Below are 19,805 nucleotides of genomic sequence, written 5' to 3'. Positions count from 1 at the left end.
CAGTGTTGATACTGATAATGAAAGTCATGATAGAGGCCAGTCTCTCATTTAGTGCATTTCTTTATTGAACATTATCTTTATCCTCTGAAATAATCCTCTCTAATCTCCAGGACTCTAAATACATGTTGACTCCCTGAAGCATTTTTTCAGTGATATTGTCAGTAATATCACTCCTCTCCATCAACTCTCCTACCAAGTCAAGCTCATACCATGGCATACCCTCCTTCTATGATCCGAGAGGTAGCCTTACATTTGCTTCACCTCTGACACCTGTTATCACAGCCCAATGTGGGGTTAAGAGACAGCCTCAAGTAGAGAAATATTGAATCAGTAGCAAGCTGTAATAAATATGCAAATCTCTCTTTTCAGAAGCCTTATTCCAGGCCATCTAATAATGCCTTCATATTTCTTCAAGTTATTATTCTCTCTGCTGAAGTGGGGAGGAGGCTGCTTCTACAGCAGTGCTGTTCTGCCTTCCCACCTGTTTACATTTACTATATGGCTGCTTAGGGAACCCTGCAGAAAATAATGCTGTGTGAGCCATTTAGTTGACTACATGTCAAAAAGTAATTTGAATCAAAGAGTCACTAACTTAATTGATGGTGATGGCTCCATCTAAAAACAACCAAAGAAATTGATGTTGTGCAAATTGCACATATATTGCTCTTGAATTTGTGAGCATATCCTTGTTTGCCTTGACAGGATTCAAATTATCTTTCGGACAGCTCGACACATTACTTAAGATGTGCCTGTATGTGAATTTTAGTTGCTAAAGGGGGCAATAACAACCTTCCTGTGAAGTTAATTCCCATGACTTCAACTTCATCTTTCTTTCTTTTACTCATTCCCTGCACATATCCCTTCTATTCGTTTACAACTGTGTTTTAGCCTCTAAGTCATTCTAGTCACCATGGAATACAAAGCTACTGTCTTTGAAGACCCCATAGAGACCTAAGGTCTTAAGAAGCAAAATATGATGCCTCAATGACAGAATTTTTAATACTGTGGACACATTCCCTTCAATGCCACCAGGCTCTAATTTGACTTGTCATTGGGTGTTTTTTGATGGGTAGAGGTCCTGAAAAGTACAGAATAAGTTAATTTCCAAGTCAGCCTATATCCCAGAGAGACCTGGTTTTTAGATCCTGGCCTGAGGAGGCCAATCCAGCAGCCACGCCCACAGAGTTGTGGTGGCATGGGTCAGAGGACTGGGTCAGCATAAGGAACAGTCAGTTTGCAACACTGGAGTTGTCTGTATGAGGATGTACGACTCTCAAAAATGACTCTCATCAGTGGTGCTGTCCTAGGCATTCCCAATAGGTGCCAACTCCAGCAGACGGTAGAGTGAAGTGTACAGAGCACTGGATAAAGGGAAGAAACACATCTGGCTTACCACTGACATTAAGGAGCTGTCAGGCATGAGCCACAGTCTCCTTATCTTCAAACAGGTGGTAATTAGAGAAGATTAGAAGTTTTCTAGCACTAGGAGCAGGAATTATTTTAAGATCACAAGGAAGGAAGATTAAGGAGAAACCCACCTGCTTGGCTTTCCCCTCTGGTCATGGTGATTATCCCATGGAGTTCTAGATGTCCGTGAATATAGTCTGAAAAATCAAAGTTGTATATTGTGTTCAAGGGGTCAGTGATGGTTAATTTTATATGTCAACTTGATTGGACTAAAGGATGCCCAGATAGCTGATAAAACATTTTCTGGGTGTGTCTGTGAAAGGAGAGATTAGCATTTGATTCAGTAGACTGAGTAAAGACATCTGCCTTCATCAATGTGGAGGTGCATCACCCAATCTGTCGAGAACCCAAATGGAACAAAAAGGCAGATGAAGGGTCAATTCTCTCCCTTTTCTGGAGCTGGGATGCCCATTTTTCCTGCCCGGAGACCTTGGAGCTCTTGGTTCTTGGGCTTTTGGACTCGGACTGAATTATACAATTGGATTTCCTGGTACTCCAGATTGCAGATTGTGGAATATCTAGACCTCCATAACCACATGAGCCAAACCCTATAATCAATCTCTCTCTCTCCCTCTTTCTCTCCTAAGAATAACCCAGTTTACTTCCTATAGTCCTGTAAACTTTCCTCTCTCAGCTCACTCTTGGCCTCATCAACTTCTACTTCCCCATCCAGGAAGAGCTCTCAACTCCTTTCCACTCTTCTGTTCCCCACAACCTTGACAATCTGCTTTGTTTGTTTGTGTTCTTGTTGTTGTTGATGGTATAGACTCTGAGACCTACCCGTGGTTTACTATGTAAACTTTTACTGTAATGAATTTTACCTCAAAATTCTCATCCTGGAATAAGCAATTTGATCTCCATACTAATTTTCTACCACAGAATTTGCAGCATAGTCTTTAGAGTCAACCCTATCCTCAAAACTGGACAATATTATCAGTTGACCCAAATCACAAATATTGCTTATTATCCCATGAACTACAGCATAGCTTTCATAGTTGAGATTAAGTCAACTGTCTGGTGATTTTGGTTCTTCTTGGTCTTGTTCTAGGGCCACTACTTTCCCAGTGAGTATCTCATCATGTGTCTGGGTTTCAAAGTTGTGGATAGTGAATTAGACTTGAATTCATGCCAATTCTATGATGCTCCTGAATAATTAACTCTTCAACAATTATACTTACTTCAGTTTTGGGCCCTCCATCTGAGCCTGTGGTTTGTTTAGTACTACTGGTCACCTATCTAGAATCCTTTTTTTTTTTTTTGATACTGTGATTTCTTATCATGTTGTTATAGACAGCCTCTCAAACAGTTCCTCCCCAAAGTGATCACTACCTCAATTCCCAGTGAGATTGCCTGTTTTTTACATGGTATCCAAGGTAGAGCTGTACACAGCTCTCTGACATCAGGAACATGATCCAGTTAAAACTGAGTCATGATAAAACCATCTTATTAAAAAGATAAGGTGACTTTATGATTTCAGCACTTCTTTGATTCATTTGGTCATTTAAACAAGTACTTTTCAAGTTTTAATATGTGTGTGAATCATCTGGAAGCTTATTAAAATGCAGATTCCTATTCAGTGAGTCTGAGGTGGGGCCAAAGATTGTAACAAGTTCCCAAATGATGTCAGTGCTGTTGGTCCATGGCCCATAAGTTCTATAAACTGCTATTTATTTCAATTTTCCTTGTCTGTGTCTCCCTTATTATTCTATTCTCAGTTTATAACAAGACCTTTTAATTACCCAGATATTTTAATTGTGAAATATTCCAAAATAAATGGTATTTTTCTTTTAAATAAAAATTGCTTAGACATGTATTTGTTAATCAAGTTTTTGTTTCTATCCAATTGTGCCTCCATAGAGATTAAAACCATGTGGCCATCTCATTGCATAATACAACATACTTCATGTAATATACTAAGGAAAATACTTTAAGACTTTTTCTTTAGCAAAGGTGTTTTCTTATGTATTGAATGGCATTTAAATGTATAAAAACAAGTTAATGAAGAAAGCACGTTGTAGTCTAGGTGAAAACTCACATGGATGTAAACATTTGAATCAACTATGCAACATTTAATTTTGTACCACACACAGGCCCGTCCCTGCCTGCATCAGTCAAGCAGCACTGCCTGTTCTCTGGTGTAAAGCAGATAAGTAGAACCCCCAACAACTTCATCTCCAACAAGATACTGGGGTGCTGCTGTTGGCTGACACCTTATTTGCCTGCTCTGACCAGAGGTGTGTGGGACCTCCTGGTCCCTGCCTCAGTACTCAGATTCTTCCTTCTTTCTGCCCCATTCACTGAAACCACATTCTCCATCCTGCCTGCCTGTCCTCCTTCTTCAGCCCCTCAATCTGCTGTGCACCTGTTCATAGTGGAATGGGTTAGGTTAGGGTTGGGGAGAGATGATTACAGAGCAAAGGGACTTAGGGAGAAATGACCTAATGTCCAATAAGTACCAAGCCATACACTTTGGTGACTTTACACTAAGCAGCCTCACAGCTACACAAACAAAAAGTCTCTGCCTCTGAAAAGTCGTCTTTTATTTCCAAGGAAATATTGATGGAAAAATATGAAACCCATTGTGCCTTTTCTCTTTCAAGTGACATCTCCCAAGCACGATCTGCTGTTTTGCTAGTTTTGCTGGCAGTGAAAAATGCCAAGTACAGATCTAGTTTGTGCACTTTTGAGGCATAAGACCTTTTGCTAGGCTGGAACAACACCACCACAAAGCAAAACTCATTTTTTCTGCCACTGTCAGCAGGCAAGTGCTGCAAAAACAGGAAAGGTTTGCATAAGAAAGTTCTCAAATGTTAATCCATTTTTATAACTATACTTGACCCTAAATTTTGTATAAGCTTCTGAAATACTGAGATAACTCTTTGCTTACTTGCTCTACCTTCTTAACAAAATGAAGGTATCCTAAAAGCAGGGAATTAGCTGAATTCACAATGAAAGTGATACTCCTCTTCCTCTACAGGTCACTTTCTCCAGGGCAGGAAGATGATGGTGCAGAATGGAGGTCCAGGAGTCTGGAGGAAGGAGACCAGGTTACAATGGCATGTGACTTGGGGAAGATCTTTGGGGTCTCAGCCTCATCACTGGTGAAATTAACTCTAAGGTGCCTTCTAGTGTGAAAATCCTTTCCTTCTAGGAATTAAGTTTTAAAATTTGTCTTTTAGATGAGGCCAGAACAAAAGTACACAAATAAACACAGAAAAATACATTCCTCAGAAACACCTCCCAAATTATGATCAAATCAATCCTGAGTCCTTGTTTATCACTGCTTAATAGAAATGAGGATATTTTCTTTCTTGGCCTCTTGAAAGTCTTTCTAAACTTGTACACTAATGGAAAGGGTCCATTTATAAGAGAGCTTCTAATTCATAAGTGGATCTTAAAAATAATTAAGGGTTTGTAAACTACAAAATTTAAAGCCACTTCTTATTTCATCACAGCAATGTACAGAAAGAAAAAAAAATCAAAAAACAGAGGTTCTCTATTACTCCCTAATATCTTAGTATTTTGTGGTTTTTAAGTAGCATGAATTCTTAACTAAGACCATTGAAGTTTCAAGATGAACATGGGCGTGTACTCATGGGAATATCAGAAGCTCTGGTGTTAGAGGTTGGGGAAAAATATCTTTTAATATATACACTACCAAACGTAAGGTAGATAGATAGTGGGAAGCAGCCGCAGAGCACAGGGAGATCAGCTCGGTGCTTTGTGACCGCCTGGAAGGGTGGGATGGGGAGGGTGGGAGGGAGGGAGATGCATGAGGGAAGGGATGTGGGAACAGATGTATATGTATGACTGATTCACTTTGTTATAAAGCAGAAACTAATAAAAAAAATGCATCTGCTCTGAAACTCTGAAATATGCCCTCTACCCTGGTGTGATGGTACAGAGAAAGACAAGCAATGTTCCGTAGGAGAGTGAATTAAGCATTCTTGAGGAGTAAAGTCTGATAAAAAGGTATGAGAGAGTGGAAGAACTCAGAGCACACTTATTAAAAAATAAGAAAATAGATCCATCTGATACATTCACAAGTCTTAAAGGTTGCAAATAACCACAAGGACAAAGGAGAAAACTGTCAAAGATTTTTATTTTTCAAATTATCACTATCAGGGTTCCATAGAGCATGCTTTTTAATATCACAGATTATATTTGGTCATAAGTGAAGTAGTTGCCAAGTCTTCAAGTGAGTCCAACTCCAATTTCATTTAACCAGGACAGGACGTTTAGAGCAGTTGGGAGCTCTCCATTGTCCTGAGTCAGGAAGCCGTAAAGCAAATGTTTCACTTCTTACATCCTGGGGGAACCTGCGAAGCTTGATGTCACTGAAGTCCAGGGAACTTCTTTAATCTGCAAATGGGCAGGAGTATGCACTGGTTTAAAACTTGTATGTTTGCTCCTGTAATATTATGTGCAGTGCCATATATATATATATATATATATATATATATATATATATATATATATATATGGAATCAAAAGTGGAAAAGGAACAGAATCTAAAATTAAAATCTAAAATATCTGGAAAGGGCCAGAAGAGTAACCACAGGCTTGCTTAAAATATCTCTCATATTGGGTCTTAGAGGGACCTGTTGAAATGTGAAAGAGGTAGGGTTTCTTTTGTTAAATCACGGGAAGATCTATGTTAAAAACTCAGCATATACTAAACTCCTACCCTGGGGATGGGGAAGCAAAGAAAAATACATTTAGTTTCTAGAAAGATTTACACAAATTCAGTCATGTTGGCCACTCTCCGTTGATAATGGAAGATGCTCCTTCAGAGGTTTTGGCCTTAATCAGTTTATGCTGGTATCTGGGAGGACAAAGTTGCAAAAGCCAATTGCATCCATTTATAAACAAGTTCTGGGCTAGATTGAACATGAGAATGACTCTGGAAGGCTTTGTCTTATATTGTTAATTTTTTTTTTTATCAGAGTTGACAAGCCCCTCTTACACTGCTGAAACAAATCCATGGCACAGGCAAAACAGATCAGCTAGGAAACATGCATTCTTGAAAAAATGCAACCTCTATGGCATTCCCCAAGCTCTTTGGGGTTAAACATTCATTTTTAAATCCTCCAAATACCATCACTATAGACCTTAGGAATCACACCATACATAAGTTGTCCTTTTCATGCAGATGTGAGTTTGTGCTGAGTTGTTTATTCATTCGAGATGAGTCAAGATCACTCAGGCAATATAATGATTCTGAGGCAGGGGATGAAACAGTGGCTTTATATTTTCTTTTGGGAGACAAGCACAAGGAGAAACACTTCCTTTTAGGTCCAGCTATGCCCAGTATACTGTGTTCAGTCCTGGACATAATATTTTGAAAGATAAACAGGGATTAAAGTCCCTTCAAAATTGAATGGTAGAGACTGTGAAAGGTCTTGGAACTGCATTAACCCAAGGATGGGGAGAGGTGGAAGCAAAGCAGTTAAAACCAAACATAAGCTGAATTTTACCATGAATCCTTTCTGCAACCTTCTTGGACATATCGCTGAGACTTTTTTAGGTCATTCTTTCAATCTTCTATGGGATACATTTATGGAGCACTGCAAAATTTCAAGCTCTGTTCTTGCTGCTTCCTTTATAAACTTGTTATCTTGGAATTAGGAGGGGACAAACATACGAGTTAATTAAATTTATAAAATTCAGGGCAAAGAACAGCTAGAAAAAAAATGATTGGGGCTTGATAGCTGCTAAGGTTTCATCTGATGGTAAACTATGAGTCTAAAATATTGATAGTTTTCCCATAAAAAGCAATCTTGATAAGAATTGGGAGAAGGGGAGTATAATTTGTGACATATACTTAAATTTAACTAGGTGGGAGTAAGGAATAAAATAATTCATAAACTCTTCTGCCACTATCACAATATATTAGTTTGGCATTGTTGTATCTGTTATGATATTCTGGTTTCCACAGTTTCCCATCTGTGCTGGACTATACCAGAAAGATATCAGAACATGAACCATTTCAAGCATGAAGGCAGTTGTGAGACTTCAATGCCAATTCCACATGTTCAAACTCCACACCAAATTTCTGAGCAAAATGATTCTCAGGTTTTTTTTCCTTCCAGACATCTCAACATATAATGACATGTGTTTATATGATTTAAAGATGTCTCCTCCTTTGGCAAGGACCTCTTCAAACCCATACATTTTATTATTTTCATGCACAAGGAACATCATGTTTTTCAATGATACCAGGCATCTTTTTGTCCAAAAGAAAAAGTTTAAATCTATAATAATATGTGTTGTAAGTAGGTAACTGTTTTATAGTTTATCAGCTGATTGATGTTGGATGTATAGAAGACTTATGATCCTAAATGAAATCATGAAAGCCAAAGCAGTGAACTCTGATTTAGTGATCAGTTACGTCTCCGGCTGTGTAGCACATACTAGGAACTAAAGTATAAGTTTTATGGTTTTTCTGATGATATTATTACTTGAGGCCCTGAAATGCCTATATCCTGATTTTTCAATCACCATTCCTCCAGTAGGGTTTCCTGAGGAAGGAGCTGAACATCCGAGGCTCGGAAGAAAGGGAATAAGAATACAGTCCCAAGCACTGGTCTCTATGGAAGAAGGCTGGTCTGGAGCTCGAGATTTAGATTTAAGGACTAAGGTGGATCTTTTCCACCTCACATTTCTTACACCCCCCAAAACTGAGGCAAAATTAATTTGAGATCAGTATACTCGAGAATACTAGCCAAGAAGAATATTGGTTTTTATACCCACTAACTGTTAATTATTCCCCAAACTTTTTCCCTCAATTCTTCTATAGTTATACCATCCCTATTTTTGTATTCAGGTCATAGCCACCTAAATAAAGACTATATTTTGCAACCTTGCAGCTATATATAATTATATACTAAGGAGTTATAAGCATATTTGCCTTGTTAAACATCTGAGAACTGAAGTGAAGAAACGGTTGTGCATGCCTATTTCTCCTTCTGTGTTTACTGCCTTCATGCTGCTGAATGAAATGAGGATGATTCTAGGAGATCAAGCTGCCATCTTGAACCATGAGGCCACACGATAGGGAGGTTAAACAGCAAACTGGAAGAACTTGGACCCTTGAGGATGTTGTGGAACAGAGGTACTGTGCCCTCCTTGAACTGTAAACTTATTAAATTTTATGTGAGAGAAAAAAATAAACATATCTTGTTTAAACTCACTCTTATTTGGAGTCTTTATTACTCACTTTAATCACTGACCCTGATCCTAATTGACAAATTGACCCAAACCCCTGTGATCAGGAAAAGAAAAAAAAAAGTGGCCAGACCCCAAGAAGTGTTCTAAATCCAGCAGTTCAATTTGCCATTTGATATCAAAGAAGAGAGAGAGAGAAAGATAGGTAGAGAAAGAATTAAGCCTCCACCTGCTAAGGCAGAAAGACTCCCTCTCAGAAGTACCTGTCACTTAATCTAATCAGAAACTCCCTCTCTTCTGGGAGAGAGCAGATCTTGGCACGGTGAGAACTTGCTGAAATGTCTTCCCCATACAGTATATCCTTACTATTTGAGTTTAGTTTAATAAGCTATTCTCTTTTTTTTTTTAATCCTCTCTCTGTACTGTGGTGACTGAGACCTACATCTGCTTCTGTGTCTGTAGAGAACTTTGAAAAGTGACAGATTTCTATATGTGATCTTTAATGTCAGACATATTAACTAAAGACCCTAAGGAAGAATCAATGATGTTCTTCATGATATATGCTAATAAAGTTCCTCATTGGAGCATGGAGACCACGACAAAGAGTCAAGCCAAGGTTACTATATCCTAGAATTCCACTTCCAGTTACCACCTATAGGTATTTGTGAAAGAGGATATTGAAGTCTTCTCTAATATAACCCCATAAGTAGACTAGGGCATCCCTCTTAGAAGACTTTCAGGACATTTAAATTTGTAAAAGTATACATATTATTAAACCTATCACATGGCTTCTGTTAAGTAGAACTTCATTATTGGTGTTTTGAATTTGAACTAATTATTTTTTCCTTTCCTAACTCTCTTCATGTCCTTCCTTCCTTCCTTCTTTCCTATCATTTTCTTGTCATGTCTTTCTACATTTCCCTTGATTATTTCTTGCTTTTGTCTTCCTTCTTTCATCCCTCTTGTATTTTCTTCTTTTCTCCCTTTGTCCCTTCTATATCTCTTCTCTTCTCACGTTTATTTTCTTCCTCTTTTTATTGACGTTTTCCTTCTTGTTTTTAAAACTATTTTCATCCTTTCTTCCTTCTTTTCTGTTCCTCTCACCCTCCCTTTCTTCCTTCTTTTTCTTTGCTCCTTCCTTCCTAATATTTCTTTTTCCACTCTTCCTTCCTTTCTTTTCATCCTCCTTTCTGTACTTTTGTTTCCTCTTTATTCCTTTACATCTTCATTCTTTTTGTTCTCTTTCTTTTTTCATTCCTAACTTCTTTATTTTCTTTCCTGTTAGCCATCCTATTTCTCTTCCTTCTCACATTACTGTCTTTTCTACCATCTTTCTTTTTATCTTTCTTTTATTTCTATGAGAATTTAGTAAGCACATATTGACATTATTTAGGTAACAGAAAGCTATTTAAAACATAGTTACTACTTTAAGAAGACTCTAGCATATAAATACTTAATTCAATGCAGTAATTTCTACATTAAAATATGTGCAAAATGGTATAGGATAAAAAATGAGGAAAAATATATTACTAGTTAGAATGGGGCTAAGTGTTATGTTAGCCTCCACATGTATGATATTAAGTATGAGTCATGAATAGCTGTTTGTCAGATGACATATGAGATGAACCCACAAAGGCAAAGAGTTATACTAGAGCAACGGGTGTATGGAGAATTCTGAAAATTTTAGTATGAAGGTAGTACAAAGAGTGTTGGTACAAGATAGTTCCTTTTGAAGTGGAAAAGTTTGTGAAAGGTCCTGTATACTATGATGAGAAAACTAAACTTTATTATGTTAATATTTAACAGAATGAGACTGATATTTAACAAGTCTGTATTTTAAAAATATTCCTCTAGAAACCACAGAGAGGATTAAGTTGAGAAGAAATTGCATATAAGGCTAACTAACATGAGATCATTACAGTAACCAACAGCAATGATGGTCTCAGACAGGGATCAGCAAGCTTTTTTCTGTAAAGAACCAGATAATAAATATTTTTCACTGTCTTTACTCAACTCTGCTTTTGGGGTAGCACAAAAAATAGTGATATTCAATATGTAATGAATCATCGTGTCTATGTTTTAATGAAACTATATGAACACCGAAATTTGAACTTTATGTCATTTTCATGTGACATGAAATATTATCATTTTAGGTTTTTTCTACCATTTAAAATATTAAAACTAGTTTTAGCTCATGGGCTGTACAAGAATGGTTGGCAAGCAGATTTGGCCCAGGAAGTGATATTTTCTCACTCCTTGGAGATCTCCACCAAATTAGTATGCATAAGGATAAAGAGGATAAGAGATTTTAGACTGATTTTGGAAGGTACACTTGGCAGTTTCAGTGAACATTTGAATTGGGGTTATACTAAAAGTGTGTCCAAGATGGTGTCAAATTCTTCATTAGGTGACTGGCAGATAGTAACAGTAAATGAGATACAAGTACAAGAGATGAATACCAATTTATGAAACATGCAGGGGAGAAGCTGAGTTTTAGCTTTGTTCGTCCTGTTTTTGCAGTATTATGTAGTTATTTTACTTTATTTACCTAAAATAAATTTTACTTATTTAGAATGCACAATCTGTTGAGTTTTGACGTATGTATACATCTATGAAACTATCATCACAATCAAGATAATAATCATATCTATCATCTCTCTTTGCAATCCTTTCCTCATACCACTCTCAGCCTGCTCCCCCTTTCACAGGCAGCCACTGATATATTTTGCATCTTCTAGAATTTTATATAAATGGAATCATATAATACATATATATTTATCTAGTTTCTTTCACTCAGTATAATTATTTTGCGATTCAACCACATTATTATATGTATCAATATTTGATTGATTTTCATTGCTGAGTAGTATTCCATTGCATGAATATGGCATAAATTGTCTATCCATTTACTTGCTGATGGACAATGAGTTATCTCCAGTTGTGGCTATTAAGAAATATGGCTGCTATGGACATATATGTAGAAATCTTTGTTTTCTCTTAGGAAAAAAAATATTGTACAATTTAGCATTCCTGCCAGCAGTGTATGAAAGTTTCAGTACCTCCACATAGTTGTCAATATGACAATAGCCGATATAGGCTTTTCTGTTGGTCTTTTTTTTTTCTTTTTTTTGATTGGTTTTATTTTCCATCTCTTTTCTAGCCAGTGCAATTAAGAGTGGTTTCTGGGCCACTTTGTTTATTTATTTATTTTTGGCTGTGTTGGGTCTTTGTTTCTGTGCGAGGGCTTTCTCTAGTTGTGGTGGCAAGTGGGGACCACCCTTCATTGCAGTGCATGGGCCTCTCACTATCGTGGCCTTTCCTGTTGCGGAACACAGGCTCCAGATGTGCATGCTCATTAGTTGTGGCTCACGGGCCCAGTTGCTCCACAGCATGTGGAATCCTTCCAGACCAGGGCTCAAATCCGTGTCTCCTGCATTAGCAGGCAGATTCTCAACAACTGCATCACCAGGGAAGCCCCTTCTGTCAGTTTTTGATGTTGTTTTAATTTTATTTGGTGGGTATGTAGTGTTATCTCTTTGTGGTTTTAATTTATATTCCCCTAGCTATGACAACCTTGAGTTTTCTGTGCATCATCTGAATAGAAGTGTGTGGCAGTTAACTTGGAATGTAGGACTAGAGTTCAGGGGAAATTTTGCATTTGGGTATAGAGATTTTTCTGGCTATTAATAGACAATCAATTTAATTTTGACTTTTGGAAATTTGATGAAATGTCTAAGCTTTTGTTATCCAAGCTTGTTTGATATTTATGAATTTGTGATATTTATAAAATTATCACCATCTTATAGAATATGTAATTCCTTAATACTTATTATTAGTATTTTCTTACCTATTTCATTCCTTTATTTTCTTTTTATTTTGTGCAGGCAGAGTCTATGGCCATTTATTGAGAGAACTGACAATTTTATACTCAGACCTAGAACTTTTAGCACTAAAGAGCAAGAGTCAGTGGGAAAAATTATTTTTAACTTCATCACATTTATATTCTTAGTTCAAGAAAATAATTGATGTATCCTTAGGAGAAAAACATCAAGGAGGTATGTTGTACTAAACATGGTTTCTTTATATGAACAAGATTTAAATTTCTGTAACATAAAAATAGCCAAAAGCAAGTGGAACAGTTTTTCTTTGGTCTTACTACTCAAATGACTGAAAAACACATATTTCTATGTAAATGGAATTCCGTTTTTCCTAGAAATAATGTTTAATTTTCAGTTTTTTATCATATTTATGTGAAAAAGTATGGAAAAAACGGAATAACTACAAGTTAAAAAAAATCTATATAATTAAGGGGCTCTGTTTGCAGAGAAAGTTGAAAACTACCATAAAATTTTGAGATCATTTTGTTGGTTAGATCTAGTCATTCAATGCTATATTCCAAGTACTATGTATGTATTCTTTACTTTGTACCAGTAATTCACAACTGAACACATAGTTGCCAGGCAGAAGCCCAGCAAGTAACTGATTGAGTCTAAAAAGATCTTTTAAGATGCTTAATGATTTTAATTTATGTCTGGATTTATTAAATTTTGGACTCATTATTAGAGTGTAAAAAATGCATGATAAAATGTAATTCCTTCCAAGATCTTAAAATATCAGGTACTAAAGAGAAGTTCCAGATCAAAATATAAACTTTTACAAATGTAGACCAGAGCCAGTTAGATGGATCATAAACTTCTCACAACTGTCAAGATTTTAAATGTGTCTGGATTTGGAGACTGAAGGAAATTTGTTTTTTTCAAAATAATAACAATAATAATAATTTCAAACTTAGAGATATTTGCAAGTGGAGTATTGAGAAGTTTTTCCTGAACTGTTTCAAAATGAGTTTCCAAACAGATGCTACTTTGGCCCTGGATATATTACTATTTATTTCCTACAAGGAAATTTGCCTATATAACCCAAACACAGTAATTATAATAAAATCAGAAAATTAACATTGGTATAATGCTTCTCATACTCAGACCTCATTCAACTTTCATCAGTTGTATTAATAATATCTTTTATAGCAAAAAATATCCAGTTCAGAATCATACATTGCATTAATTTTAATGTCTACTTAGTCTACTTGTATCTAAAATAGTTTCTTCCTCTGACTTTAACATTCATAAACTCAACACTTTGAAGTCTACAAGGCAGATATTTTGTAGAATATTCTTCAGAGTATATCTTAAGTTTGTCATGATCAGATCAGGTTATCCATCATTGACTGGATATCACACAGTGATGCTGTGCTTTCACTTCATCGTATCAGGTATAGCACACCATTTCAATTTGCACCATTAATGATGATATTCATATTGATCCATTAATTAGAGTGTCTGCCAAGCTTCTCCTCTATAAGTATATTATTTTCCTTTTGTAAATAAAATTATTTTGAGGAGAGGTTATTTGAAAAGGTGTTAATATTCTTTCTCACAGCAAACTTTCTATTGATTAATTCATTTGTTTATATTACTATAAACTCATGTTTACCTCTTTAAGAGTTAATTTCTTACTATCACTTACTTTGATACTCAATTTGCCCCAGATTGCCCATAGGTAGCTCACTGGATTTGACTTCCGTATCTTTTTTCCCCCTTTTTTATTTTATTTTATTTTATTTTATTTTTTAACATCTTTATTGGAGTATAATTGCTTTACAATGATTTGTTTGTTTCTGCTTTATAACACATATATATGGAATCTAAGGGGAAAAAAAAGGTCGTGGAGAACCTAGGGGTAATACGGGAATAAAGACACAGACCTACTAGAGAATGGACTTGAACATATGGGGAGGGGGAAGGGTAAGCTGTGACAAAGTGAGAGAGTGGCATGGACATATATACACTATCAAGCGTAAAATAGATAGCTAGTGGGAAGAAGCCACATAGCACAGGGAGATCAGCTCGGTGGTTTGTGACCACCTAGAGGGGTGGGATAAGGTGGGTGGGAGGGAGGGAGGGAGACGCAAGAGGGAAGAGATATGGGAACATATGTATATGTATAACTGACTTCCGTATCTTTATGACCTGCTCCCAGCCTACTTTGAGCACGTCTTTGCATTGTGACAGAAGCCTTCTTCTATACTGCCCTTACTCCAGTCCTAGAATCAGGCATTTCTATAAACATTCCTGGTTCTTCTAGTAGGAGAATAGTAGTTAGAATCCAAGATATCGGCTCTAGGTGTTCTCAACGCTACTGCATTATTGCTTTTCCCAGACCTCTTCAGTGGACAGAGCTAGAGAATTTACACACACACACACACACACACACACACACACATTATCTATCTATCTATCTATCTATCTATCTATCTATCTATCATCTATCTATCCATCCTCCAATAATTTGCACTGATACCTCCAAGTCTAATAACTAGAGTACATACAATGATTTTTTTTCCATTTCCATAATTATAACTTCAACAATAAGAAACTTGGTGTCCATTAGTTCTGTTATATTTATTTGACCAAACCAACTTCCATTCCCACAATATTCCATTGTCTAGATGTACTACAGTTTATTCATTCATTCATCTACTGAAGGACATTTTGGTTGTTTAATTTATGTTTAATATTATGCCGTGTTTAATATTTTCAGAAAAGAGCATTTCTTTAAATTATGATTTCTTGGCATCATCAATTACAAGTTTGTAAACTTTGAGGTTTTTGATCTTAATTGTGAATTTGCTATACTCCCTCTTTCCTAGGGAAATTACATGGCATAATAAATAAAAGTCATGGATATGTAGAGCCAGATTGACTTGTATTACAATTCTTCTCTGTCACCTACCAGCTCTGGGGTTTTGAAAACTCACTTAACCTTCTCAGCTGTGACTTTGAACCAATCTTGATCTGGGGACAACAAATTTACTGACACTTGCTACAAAATTTTGAAAGTCATCATAACACCATTCCTGATGATTCCTGGGATTAACCTTAATTCCAATTCTAATTTCATCTTTATGTCCAGCTTTTTTCCCAGTTCTCTTAAGTTAGAATTGTCTCTATCCATCCATCAATCCATTCATCCTTCCATCCATATATACATGCATCTTATTCTTCAAACATTGAGTAATATTGTGTGCAAGACACTGTGCCAAGTCCTGAGATACAGAGGAGGGTGACACGGGTTAGTAAGAAAGACAATATAAAACTCGTATGTTTAAAAGATGCTATGAGGTCACAAAATAGAAGCATTGAATCAGCCTGGCAGATGCTCTGAGAGGCTTCTTGAAAAATGAGTTGGGCAGAGTAGCAGTGGGAGGTGAGTAACAGTGCTGTAGACAGAGAAAATAGCATCAGAAAAGGCACAGAATGAGACTTGAACCTAAGTGTCAAGTAATTCACTACACCTTGTGCCTTGACATGGGTCCAGAAAAACAGCCTGACACCTTGGTCCTTCTAGCATTTAGGCTCTGCCTTGCCTTATGGAGCTTCCTAATGATAGACACATGCCATACCAACTGTACCAGCCTACTATCCTATTTGACTCTAAATATTGAGATAAATCTGTCAGATTTTCCACTATGGTGCTCTGCTGACCTATTTTGACATGCTCACCTACTCTAACTGACCTTGCAGATGCTGACTATAGAACATCCTATTTTGGCAAAGTCTCCTTAACCTCTGGGGCACGTTTATTTCAGATCTTGATCTTTCCCTGTCTACCCCATAATGCTGGAGTTCATTCTATGTTATGATCCAAAGTCTGACAGTAATATTTGTTAGCATATTTTATAAAACTCAAAACTATATTTAAGATTTTAGCTTCTAAAGAATGGTTCTTATAATGTTCATTTATTATTAGAATAATTCACATTGACTGGATAATTGTCAGTGCAAAGACTCCTGGTAAATAAAAGAAGGAAGGAGACTGAGAAAAATATAGTTGGAATTTAAGTAAATGCTAAGTGAAGTTAAAAGAAAAGTAGAGATATCTGATTAGAGGCAGGAAAAAAAAAGAAGTTAAAATGTGCACGTCTTATAGTTTTCACCCTTCTGGTCAATCTTAGATCAACTGTCTTATTTAATGTAATTATTTCCCTCTCTTTGAAAACTGGAGGCCAAATGATGCTTGGTTCATCATTAGCATATCTTAGCACATAACACTAAACGGAGTCAGATAAAGATATTTGGTGACTTTTTCTGATACTTAAGATTCATCACCATCATCTTGGTTAAATATATCATTTTGAGACAATTTTGTGATATACATTACAATTTAAAATATCTTTCTTCCTCCACTTTATTGCAACAGTAACCATTTGCATCTTCAGTAATTCTTCCTAAACAATGTTGTTTCTAAAAATCCTTTATTACTAACACTTCTCAGCTTGGGCAATCCTCAGCTTAGGCCCTCAGTATTTATTATAATAGCCACAAATAAGGCACCTTATTTTCATATTATATTAATGATTCATAAAGTACTCATCTATCAAATAATATATATCAATCCTATGTGTTTGTCAAAAATGCTAATATCATGTCTGTTTTAAAACTGAGGAAACTGAGGCTCAGAGAAGGTAAATGGTTTTCCCAATGCCTCCTAATAAGTTCAAATCAGAACATGATATAGACTCTTGATCCTAGAGCATAGATATGTGGGTTCCCAACTCAGTTACCTGTACAATTTTTCTCATACTTCTGTACTTCTATTGACAGTTTTTTTTAATATAAGAAACTTTTTTTCCCTCTGAATTTTCCTCCACCCTTACTGTCTAGCATATAACTCTACATATATAGTATCCATGACATATGTTGGTCCACTGAATATAACAACATCATAATTAAAAAATTAGGTAATTAATGTAAAAGTTTAAAAATATACTAGCCAAAAGAAAAAAAATCAGTGTTTTTAGCCATATCTTTTCTTCACTCTTTTCTTATATTCTGTTACAGAATACAAACAACATCATACTTTCCTATCAGTATGGAGACCACTAAGACACTCCTACATTATTCAATCTAATCACAGTGGCTTCCCAGGGGAAAATAAATACCTTAGCTGATGCTTCACTGGTCTGCATCGCATGCAAAAGCATGATGGGTTTCTTTTCTGCCAAGCTTTCTGTTGGGAGCAAAACCCCCCTGCTGAGCCCTTTTGCTTACTGCAAAACTTAAGATATGATTTGGCACATGGAGACTTAGGCATCTCTGAGCTGGTACCTCTTCTTCCATGTACCTAAAGCACTAGCAGACACAAGAAATCAAATTCTTGACTATCAGTTGGTAACAGACGTGGCAGGTCCTGAGAGCTGACCACCTGTTAGCACATCCAAAGATGCAATCATTTCCCTGCCACCAGTGGGCCACACATTTGCAATGATGTTCTGGGAATATGTCTCACTGAATCATGAGATGTAAGAGTGTGGATTTTGAGACTGAAAAGCAAATATTTTCTTGAGACCTTGTTAAATGAACAAAATTTTGTTGAGAGTTGAAGTTAAAAAAAAGAAAATTTGTGAAGCAGAGTGTCCAAGGCAGATGCTTACAGTCTAGTTGGGGCACCATAATTCAGAATTTTAAAGATACATAGCAGTGAAATATAAAGTGTGTGAAATGTGCCACATCAGCTGTGCAAATATAAATCATAAAAGAGTTCTAAGGGAAAGTGATCACAAAGTGATGGAAATTGGAAGTAGGGAAGATCTAATGGAGAAGAGCAATGAGTTAAAAATGAAATTTTAAGAAAGCTTAGGATTTTAAACAAGAATGGGAAAGGTCACATTTGAGCACAAAGAAAAGACTAGTGATATTGCATTAGAAGCATTGTGTGGACAAATTGTATGGTTAATATTGTAGTTTGAGTCATAAACTATCCTAAAGAGATTGGACTATATTCTGTAGGCAATAAGGATTCATTGATGTTTATGTGAAATTGTATGAGAAGTAAAATGTTGGGCTTTGTGAAGATCAGCTTCAGAGTGGATAGTTTGAAAAGAGGAAGAAACTGAGTAGGGGAAATTTCTAGCAAATTATCAAGACATCCAGATATGAAATAATGAAATGTTGTGCATAGCTTAGAGCACTGGGAAGGAATAGGGGAACACAGATGTCAATAAAGGAGAACTTATAGATACTGTAAGACATCATCTTCAGCTGAAAGTATTTATGATTTCATGTATGCTTGGTGTTGGCAAAATCATCAGAGCTTTCCTCTTTTCCTTCGGGTTCATTCACTCAACAAATGTTTATTGAGTGTCCATACCATGTGCCAATCCCAGTATCAGGCACCACTCTCATTATTTTTGTCAATACAATAGCTCTTTTGACCAAGCTTCAAAATTGTACCCATCTTTCTTTCATCAAGTTCTTTATGATCAATGCCTACTGACTGCTAAATCAGAACTTCATGCAGAGGTTTTAGTTTGATAAAATTGCTATTCTCAGGTAAAGCCTTTTCCACTGTCATTAAAAATATACTCCAGGGGCTTCCCTGGTGGCGCAGTGGTTGGGGGTCTGCCTGCCGGTGCAGGGTACGCGGGTTCGTGCCCCGGTCTGGGAGGATCCCATATGCCGTGGAGCGGCTGGGCCCGTGAGCCATGACCGCTGAGCCTGCGCTCCGCAACGGGAGAGGCCACGGCAGTGAGAGGCCCACATACCGAAGGAAAAAAAAAAAAAAAGAAAGAAATTAAAAATATACTCCATAAGGTCCATACCAAGAAGTAATGAGGATAGAAGATTTGCTCCTTGTCATCAGCTGGCAAGGTGAAAGGAGGAAGATGTTTCTATGTACCTTCTCTGTTTATTTGTGGGCATGTGCTATAGGCATAGACTTCGGGTCACCCTGCTCTAAACTTTGCCGAATAGCTATAGTACCAAACAGCACGAAGTGTTCACAGCTCCCACTGGCCCCCTGCCTCACAAGTTCTGTGGGGCTCCTTTGTATTACTCTGTAACAATGCAGTGCCATAGCACTGCACAGACTGTTATCACTCACTCTTCATTATTTGTGTGACTCGAAGATGAGAAGGTACAATGCATTGTTGTTCTATATTCTTTGCAAATTGTTCATGTTTATTCAAGTTTATTATGAAAATTCTAGGCAAGCAATAGCTCAGAGAAAAGAAAGTTGCTCTTAACAAAAGAAATGCTCAGACAAATTGATAGGAGAGATACCTGATTCACACAATACCCAGAGCAGACTCAAGAGTGGCAGAGATGACTGAT

The sequence above is a fragment of the Mesoplodon mirus genome (genome assembly GCF_964341445.2).
Source record: "Mesoplodon mirus genome assembly, chromosome: 13".
In the NCBI taxonomy this organism is placed as follows: domain Eukaryota; kingdom Metazoa; phylum Chordata; class Mammalia; order Artiodactyla; family Ziphiidae; genus Mesoplodon; species Mesoplodon mirus.
Note: the sequence above shows the minus strand (reverse complement) of the source record.